This window comes from Castor canadensis, chromosome 13 (assembly GCF_047511655.1).
Source record: "Castor canadensis chromosome 13, mCasCan1.hap1v2, whole genome shotgun sequence".
NCBI classification, from domain to species: domain Eukaryota; kingdom Metazoa; phylum Chordata; class Mammalia; order Rodentia; family Castoridae; genus Castor; species Castor canadensis.
Window position 1 is genome coordinate 103859957 of NC_133398.1, and position 9467 is coordinate 103869423.

Below are 9467 nucleotides of genomic sequence, written 5' to 3' on the forward strand. Positions count from 1 at the left end.
TGCATTCCTGTTTCTCAACCCCACCCACCCCCGAGGCTGAGAGTAAGGGAGGAGGCCCTGCAAATTGGAGGAGGTGGAGGTACCTCACCGCACTGCAGCAGCAGGCTGAGGAGGGGACAGACAGGCAGCTTTAGGCCATTAGCAAAGAACAATGGGACTGAAAAAGTAATCCCAGGGAACAGAAGAGAGAGTTGCCTGTGCCAGCAGACAGCAGATGGAGGGTGGCCTGGTTGCTGGGCAAAACTCCTGCTGTTGCAGCTGAGTACAGGAGGTAGAAGCTGGAGGCCCAGGACTCCTCCCAACAGCACTGCCCTGTCCCCCAAAGCACTTCACGCAATGAACTTCCTGGAACCCTTGACCAGGAGTGGGGGTGGGCAGGGCGGGAAGGGGGACATGTGTTCTCAGCCTGGGGGTGTAAAGACCCCTTTGCCATCCTAGGAGCCGTCACCCTGAGGAGATCTTCACTCATCTGAGTCCCCCTAAGTTCTGTCTAACCAGGTTCTCTCCACCCTGAGCACTCAGACCACAGGGACAGCGGGGGAAAGGGAGGGGACACATACATCTCATCTTAGTCCTGTCATTGCCTCTGCACACTAGTGCTGCACTCTGCTGAACTGTTTTGATGTAGGATGAGCCTGCAGAGGTACCTTGAAGGCAGGCAGGGAGCTTGCACCCTGGGGATATACACATCAGGACCTACAAACTAAGGGTGGACACACTGGGGCTTGTGAACACAGGTAAGCACTCTGGGGAGGTGCACACTGGCCTAGACACTTGCACTCCCCATACAACCCAGAGGACCTCACTCACTCTCTGTTAAAGGGCCCACCTCCAGCCTGCCTCCATGAAAAAGCCACCCTGGCTTGGGCGGTGTTGCAAGAGCCAAAGCAAGGAGGTTGGGAAACCCTGTCTTCCTCTCCCATCTGTCTTCAAATCCCTATTCCATCTTCTGAGCCTCCTGCTGCCTGATGGTCCCAGCAGAAACTGGTACTTTTTTGAAGGTGAATGTCTCCATTTGCACAGTCCGTTTTCTGATCTACAGCCTGCTCAGCCAAAGTTAAGCCTTGCTGTTCACATTAGGGCTCACTCTTGCCTTTCTGCTTCCCAGCAAGCAACCCCAACCATGACTGCCCCTTCACCTTCTCCATGCTAGGAAAACAGTATTTCCAGAAAACAGCTCCACAAGCATTCCAATTTTAATTCAGTCAAATGCTTAATGGTCAGGCCTGAGGAATAATTACATGCACTGGACACGTGGTAAAGATGCTGTAGAATTAACCTTGCTCCTCCAGACAGAGTTTTATCCAGGTGCCTCTTTATATCCCATTCCTCCAGAAAATCTCACCACTAGGAGCATGCAGCAATCTATCCCAAACCAGACCTTTCTGGCCCTTTGGTTTTCTTCCTCCCACCAGCAAAGAAGAAGGAAGAAGGGGAAACCATGTAAGCACCGACTGTGTGCAACACACAGAATCGCACAGATTCTGCCACCTTGGACCCTTCAAATTCTACCTGAATTGTTTTGTCTAAATTTCCCCCTTTAATTTTATCATATTAAAATAATACAAATGATCTCAAGAATTTAATAGCACATAAATAATGTATTTTTAAATTGATCTCTCAACAACGGTAGAACCTTTCCAGGTGAGAGGATTTTATTTTTTGCCATATTAGGTTGCTAAGGCTGCTGTGACAAGCACTGTGACTTATACCACAGAAGTTATTCTGGAGGCTGGAAGTCTGAGATCCAGGAATTGACAGGGTTGGTTTCTTCTGAGGGCTGTGAGGGAGAATCTGCATGGGCCTCGCTCTCAGCTTCTTGTAGTTCCCTGGCCACCTTTGCTTAGCTTGCAGCTCTCTGCCTCTGTCTTCACATGACACTCTTCTTGTGTGCCTCTGTCTGAATTCCCTTTTTTAAAATAAGGACAGAGAACCAGTCCTATAGGATTAGATTCCCCACAATGGCCCCCTTTTAACTTGATTATGTCTGTTTCCAAATAAGTACCCAAGTAGTTGTCACCATCACCATCACCACCACCACCGTCATCATCACCACCGCCGCCAGCTGCATCAACATCATCACCACCACCCTCAGTACCATCGAGGCAGGCCAGGACATAGAAAAGATCAGAACTTTTAAACATATATGACTTAACATTGTATTTCAGATTGAACATTTTCTCTCCCTCTCTCTGAACCTTCCTTTCAATTGCAAATATACGCAGATTTTTCAAACCCTAGCAGGGAACCACACAAATTCCTCCCCACTTGCTGCTTATTGGTGATCAAGAACTGCTCAGATTTTTCCCCTCCCACAGGTTAGCATGATCTTTTAAAAACACCTTATAACAGAGACAGCTCTCTGCCCCAGCTTCTACCTGGCCCATAATGGCCTTCTGTAACTTTTTTCCAAATCTTCAATAAACTCTCACGTCTACATACCCTGTCTGGATGTATCCACGTAGGATATAAGAATGTGGAATTTCTGTTTACCAGAGCCTACAATACCATCACCACTGTCACCATCGTCATTACCATTATATCTAACACTTAAACTGAAACTGTGGTCCTCCCTACAGCCTCTGATGCAAGCGCTGTTGTTATCTGCATTTTACAGATTAAGGACCCTGGAGCACAGAGAGCCACATAGGCAGGCGCAGGGAAATAGGACTTGAACTGCAGCAATCAAATTTTGGGGTCTGTGTCATTCAGGGGATATTCAGATGGACGTTGCTTAGAGTGGTGAAGCTTGGACACACCCCAATAATTCCTGCAAGGGAGCAATTCCTGAGAAATGATTTATCAGCATGTGTATAACTCACCATGCATATATCTCATGGGCAGAGAAAAGCAAGTCACAGAATTCATACTGTGTGAATTTGTTTACAAGTTCAAAAACACTGTGCTGGGTGTGTGGCTCAGCATGCCTAGCATGCATGAGGTCCTGGGTTCAACCCCCAGTACCACAAAAAAAGTTCAAAAACAGGCAAAATTTAGCAATTCATTACTTGATGACGCATGTGTATACAGTAAAACTTTAAACCACACAAGGTAGCAACGAACACACAATTCAGGCCAGGAGATATTGCAGGTAGAATGAGAAAAGGAAGGAGAATGTTGTAGCATTGCAAGTCTAACCTCGGTGTGTCTTTTTATGATCGCTGTCCCACACGTACATATTTAGGTACTCTTTTGTTGTGCAGTGCATTTCAGATTTTTCATACATTTTATAAAAGAAAGAAGAGGAGTGGTGAGTGTCTTGGAGCGGCTTCCAGCCAGTGAGCCCCTCTGGCTGCAGCCCACCCAAGAGGGAGTCTTAGATCAGAGCTGTTCCTGCAGCCCTAAGCCCAGCACCTCTGCCTACTCAGCATGGGTAAGGTGGCATGCACCCTGAGCATAAATCTCAGCTCGTTCAAAATACCACATTTCATTATTTTTATTTAAATTCATTTAAAGCTAACTCTGTGGCCCTGTCTTTTACCTAGGCAGATGTATCCCAGAAGTATCAGAGCCTCTGCAGGCCAGAATCTGGGAAGCCCCTCCCAGTTAAAGCTGTAGATGCCCTGTATCCCTCCCCGCCCCATGGTCAGGAAGCAGGGTCAACAGTCTCCTAGAGTCACTAGTGACAGGCAACACAGGGTCCTCCCTCTGTGGGCTCCCCACTTCCCTTGGTCTTGCCATAGCTTCTCTCTTGCTTCCCTGCAAGGATGCCCCTGTCTCTGAGCACAGGAGGGAGGATTGGCCCAGGACCCAGCGCAATGCTGACACCAGGAAAGCAAAGTCCCTCTCCTTCTGCCAGTGCTGTCCAGGCAGTGCAGACAAATTGTAATTGACAGGTTGTCACCTTCCATCCATATCCTGAGCTGTCTTCACTGTATACTGTCCCTGTCCCTGAACACCAGAGCTTCAGATTACCAGCAGGAAGTATTCCCCATCCTTACCTCCCTTCCTCACCTGGGTCCCTCCCACCCTACCCCTACCCCTTCCAATGGTACCCTTTTCCTGTCTTCCCTATGTTAGTTACTGGACATTTAAAAACAGGAAGTGGGAGAGGAGGAGACCCAAAGGGAGCGCTGACAGCCTAAGAGATGAGAGCTCTAACTCTTTCCTCCTTGCCCCCAACCTAGCACCTACCCCAGGGCACAGGGACCATCTGTTGTGAGCCCCACTTTGGGGTAGGTGGACCTTTTAGCAGGGCCAAAGAAGTACTCATCCTTTGACCTCACCATCATCCTAAGGCCTAGGATATACTCCCCATTCGTCCTCCTCTCTTCTTCTTCTTCTTCTTCTTCTTCTTCTTCTTCTTCTTCTTCTTCTTCTTCTTCTTCTTCTTCTTCTTCTTCTTCTTCTTCTTCTTCTTCTTCTTCTTCTTCTTCTCCTTCTCCTTCTCCTTCTCCTTCTCCTTCTCCTTCTCCTTCTCCTTCTCCTTCTCCTTCTCCTTCTCCTTCTCCTTCTCCTTCTCCTTCTTCTTCTTCTTCTTCTTCTTCTTCTTCTTCTTCTTCTTTCTTCTTCTTCTCTCTCCCTCTCTGTCTCATGCTCACGCGCTCCCATGCATAATGAACACACACCACACGAGAACTCACAGAAACAATGTACCAGCAAAGCCCCAAGTATGACCTTCTAGTGTAATTGTGTCAGCTGGGTTTGTTTACGTTTCAGGTCTGCAATTCCTAACCGGTCATTCCAAATTCTAAAAGCTCCCTAACCAGAACATTATTTTGTAACAGTTTGGAGGCAGAGGTTAACCTGCGTGCACATGATGCTTTCTCTATTTACTCAACTTTCTTTCACTCTGAAACACTAACATATTTGCCTGCAGGGTGCTGCCCATGCTTCATAGGCTCCAGCTCCTATCTGGTTGCTGGTGAGGGGCCATGTCTACACCCACATACACAGAAAGTGGTTGCCACACCATATTCCCAAGGATAGAAACCTAGGGCACAGTATGGCCTCGCTACCCCAGACTCCAGCAGCACTGGGCAGACACATGGCACTGCAAAGACACAGAAGGGATCCACCAAGTTACGTTCCCTCCCACCTCTTTCAGATGGGAGCAGACATGTCCACGGCATAAGAAGCTCCTAGAAGACACGGACAGAGGCCTCTAAATGTCTCTCAGTGCCAGGGCCAAGTCCTGTAAACCTCACAGACTTGCTTCATCCTGCAAAGAGTCACCGGGGGACCTGTCCATCTTCTTCAACCTAGTGACACTTACACACACTCATACATACACACACACCTGGGCACACACATGCCCTCTGCATATCAGGGGCTTCCCCGGGACAACTGGCCCCAGGACTTTGCAGCAACCACTGTCATGTGTACTCCTCTTGCCCAATTCAGAATAAAGCACAGCGTGACTGTGCTATGACCAGACGTCTGCTGTCTCCCCCAGAGCACACGACCGATGGTACTCAGTCCACTAAGGGAGAGGGTCCTGCACTCTCTTCTAGGATTTACTCCAAATGGTTTTGGAGCCCCTCTTCTAGAATTGTTCTCCAAGGTAATTTCAAAGTCAACAAAGAAACCTGGCTCATTGCACACCTGTCATGAGGAAATTGAAGCAGTTCCCAAAGTTAAATGATTGCTTAAGATCAGAGACTCCTTACCACACATCAAAGTCCTTGCCTCTCAAAGAAGATCCCAGACCCCTCCAGGCCACCATCACTGTTGGGTGGAAAACTGACAGCCAACGGCAAGGGCTCCTCTGTGGGAAGGTGCTTCAGATAAATGTGATTTTTTTTGAGTCTAGAAAAGGGTGAGTTGGAGTTTTACTCTTTTGCTATTCAAGGAGTACAGAGCTGGTGGTGTTACCTGTTCAGTGTAGAGAGGTGGACCTGGGCATCTTTTATGCTGAAATGACCCCATGAGTCCAAGGAGCTTGGCTCTCCAAGCCCTCCAGCAGCCTACTGGGCAGAGCCAACTCTCCCTTCCCGCTTCCCGTCCTGCCATCTTATCGCCTGTGTCAACACACATTTCCCAACAACGCTTAAGAGTCCCGAAAGCAAACACTCGGCCACCTCCGGGAACTTGCCAGGCGGAAGGCTCTGAGCGAGGCAGGCACATCAGTCAGGTTCCAGTTACCTCTGTAGACACAGCAATAAACCTGTGCACATCCCTGATAGCAGGAGAACAGGACCGGGCGGTCCATGCAGGGCAGGACAAGCAGGGGCATGGGTTGCCTGACATAGGTGACCTTTCCAAAGACCTGGGACCCCCAAGGAGGCTAAGTGGTGGGAGACTGGGCAGTAGGTCCATTTCCCCCCAGCAATTTGTATGTGAATAGTTGGATAAGAGATCATTTTAATACTTGCTTTATCTTGAAATGAAATTCTTGGATAATATTATGTACCTATACCTGCATGATAGCTAGGTGATGATGGATGATGGTGGATGGATGAACAGATAGTATCTGTAATGCCTTAATGGTGATGTGAAAGAATCCTGAAAGATCTATGTTGGATAACAAATGTTCGGGCACCGCTACCCTGAAAGACTTTGCAAGTCCTCCAGTGTTAGCATTAGGTATAACTTCTGAAGATGCATTCTGTCAGTGGGCATTGCTTTGGTGATTCAAAGGCCCTGTCTGATATTCACTAGTGTGTGATTTTTCTGAAATTGCAAAAGCATGGCAAAGCTCAGAGCAAAAACAAAGTCAAGAGCCTTCCTCAACAGACATCATAGCTGCATTTCTGAGCAATTCGGTCTAGTGTCACCATGTGAGCGAACCATGGTGCTGTCTTCCTGTGTAGAATCTTCATCACTGCCTTGGAGATCAATTTGCTTTTTGATCCATATTTCCTCTTTCTTCACCCTTTTCTGTCTGTATAATCAACCTCCTCGGCTGAGCCTATTGGAGCACTCCTATTTTGCAGGCTGAGATGTTGCCCAATCCTAGAATTGCAAATAAAAGCACTTAAGAGCCTTACATTTGTTGTAGTTTTGTCTTTTGACACTGGAAAGGGGGCTTGGATGAATTTCCTCAACTATGCAAGACGTGCCATTCCCACACAAGAAATGGAGGAAAGACAATAGCCAGCTCACAGGACGCTGTGAAAGGACACAGTGGAGAGGCCCAAGAGTATTCAGCAAATGCGAACAGGTATCACCTCCTTGTCACAGGTAATACAGCATAGGCAGTGCAGTCAGGTGAGTGAGCCCAGACTGGACAAGCAGTAGCCTAAAGCTGGAATTAGATTAAAACTAGACTGCTCCCAGCCCCTTTCCTCACACCTACTTGGACCATCCATGTCCCACAGTCCACATCTGGGCCCAGCCAAATGACAAGAAACTATCCTAGACTGTTTTCTTTCTATCACAAAATACTGGAGACTGGGTGACTTATAAAGAATAGGTGTTTATTTGGCTCATGGTTCTGGAGGCTGTAAAGTCCAAGAACGTGGTGCTAGCTTCTGGTGAGGATCAGAACATGGGGAGGGCATCGCATGGCGAAACAGAGTAGTGTGCCAGCTCAGGTCTCTTCCTCTTCTTATAAAGTCACCAGTGCCATCATGGGAGCCCCACCCTCATGCCCTCATCTAATCCTAATGAATATGAAACATGAATTTGTAAATGAATTTTCAAACATGGACTTTTGAAGGATACATTTCAACCAAATCAGCCTTCCTTGGATGGAGAGAAACCAAACTTGTGATATAGCAGGTGAGACATGCGCCAGGCCTTCTCCTTGACCTTATCCCCTTGACCTTTCTCTAGCTCTGGTGGGTAGAACTCATCCATCTGCTCACCCATGAGGGTGACACCAAAGACATAGGGTCTCCCTCCCCAGAGGGTTGCCAACCGGTCCCATTTTGACCTTTCTTCTCCTGTCCCTACCTATGCTGCTCAGTGTCTCAGAATCTTCATTCTAGAAACACCTGAATGCCAGAAGCAGATGATGTAAACAGGAGATCTCTTGCCCTGTTGAAAATAAGCCACCCTGTATTTTCCCCTTCCTCTGGTATACAACATGACTATTCCTCTGTCTACACATCCCACAAATAAAGATAGCAGTCATTTAGGGACACAGGCAAAGCCCTAGAGCCAATATTCTTGTAGTGTGGACAAATACAGTGTCACTCAAGAGCCAGGATTTTCAAACTGAATTTTCTGGCATTTATAAACTTATTTAAATTATTTCCCTACTGAGATCAGTATGCAGACAGAAATACCACACTCTGGGGGACACACCTGGGTCCAAACATAAAACAAGCTGACGAGAGCCAGAGAGCAGTACCTGTGACTTCTTCATAGCCTTAATATTTAAAACAGGAACACCCTGTTTTCATGGGGTCTATAGATGCATTCGTAAATTTTTAAGGGGGTATGAAAGAGCTGATTATACAATTGCCCTGGAGCCATTTTCTGGCCTAGTGGCAGGAGCACTTGGCCAGAACTGGCTGGCTCCTTAGCCTCAATCCAGTGCCTGCTGATGGTGATCCTCACCACTGAGCCAGCTCATGTCCCTGGGCCTCCTTGAGACTGGTTTTCAAGGAACACTAAAAACACTGCAGTCACACCCACCAGGGGGAAATGAAAATGGTGGAGGTGAGGCACTGGGTGACACTGCTGTGACCTTCAGGATCGAAGATATCATGGGCTCATCACAGATACTGGTGCAGGCTGCCAGAGTGCTCAGTGCCCAGAGCCAGAGTAAGGCCTTACCAGGTCTCTGCAGCAGGGAGGAAGAGGGGCACAAGTGGCATTGCAGAGACAGCTGTGTTCTCCATGAGCCCTGTTGGCTCCTGTCCTCTGGGCCTAAGAGTGACCAAACAGGTTCTCCAGGTGGCAGGAGCTGAGCGTGCAGGGCCCAGAACACCTTGTTCCAAGCAGTGTCCTGCAGCACTATGTGCACAACCCAGGTTCAGCATGTGGGTAGCATATCCTTTATGTGTCCCCAAGTGTGACCTGGCATGTGCCAGGGGACGAAGAAAGTCACCCTCCACGAGGGTTAAACTAGGTCAAGCTTTTTAAGAGAGAGAAGAACAGCTCTAAGAAAGTCCTTCTCCTCTGTACCCTTTTCAGGCAGCGGTGTCTCAGAAGGGAGGCCTCAGACCCCTGGCAAGGGGTTTGGACAAATTAGACTGGAATAGCGTCCCAGCAGGGACCCCAATAACTACATTTTGGAGACAGGGTCGCCGTGTTTCATTCTTTGCTTAGTGGTCTAAGGCAAATCTGGGAAGAAGAGGTTGATTCCCAAGGCCCCAGTCCAACCATGCGTCTATAAAGAGGGGTCCCAGGAATCTGTGTTTATCAAAATCACCTGATAATGCGAATGCTACAGTCCACAGACCACCCTCTAGGAGCAGTGGCCCACTCCAACCCCAGGAATCTTTATTATCTTATGTTAAGATACTGAAGCCTGAGGAGTCTTTGAAACATTGCAAACAGCTGCTTGGATTTCTTGAGGTCTTTACCATTCAAATCAACGGAGTCCTAGAGCAAGTTTCAGCGATCATATGTTTTCC

The 9467-nt window shown here is 47.9% G+C and overlaps 1 long non-coding RNA gene across 1 annotated transcript; it reads right to left on the reverse strand.

The window, feature by feature from the left end:
* Nucleotides 1–1637: 1637 nt before the first annotated feature.
* On the reverse strand, nucleotides 1638–4379 carry LOC141415697 (uncharacterized). The gene is made up of 3 exons (XR_012440660.1): nucleotides 4227–4379; nucleotides 3139–3189; nucleotides 1638–1909 (listed from the first exon to the last, which is right to left on the reverse strand). It is a non-coding gene; the product is annotated as an uncharacterized lncRNA (long non-coding RNA).
* Nucleotides 4380–9467: the final 5088 nt, after the last annotated feature.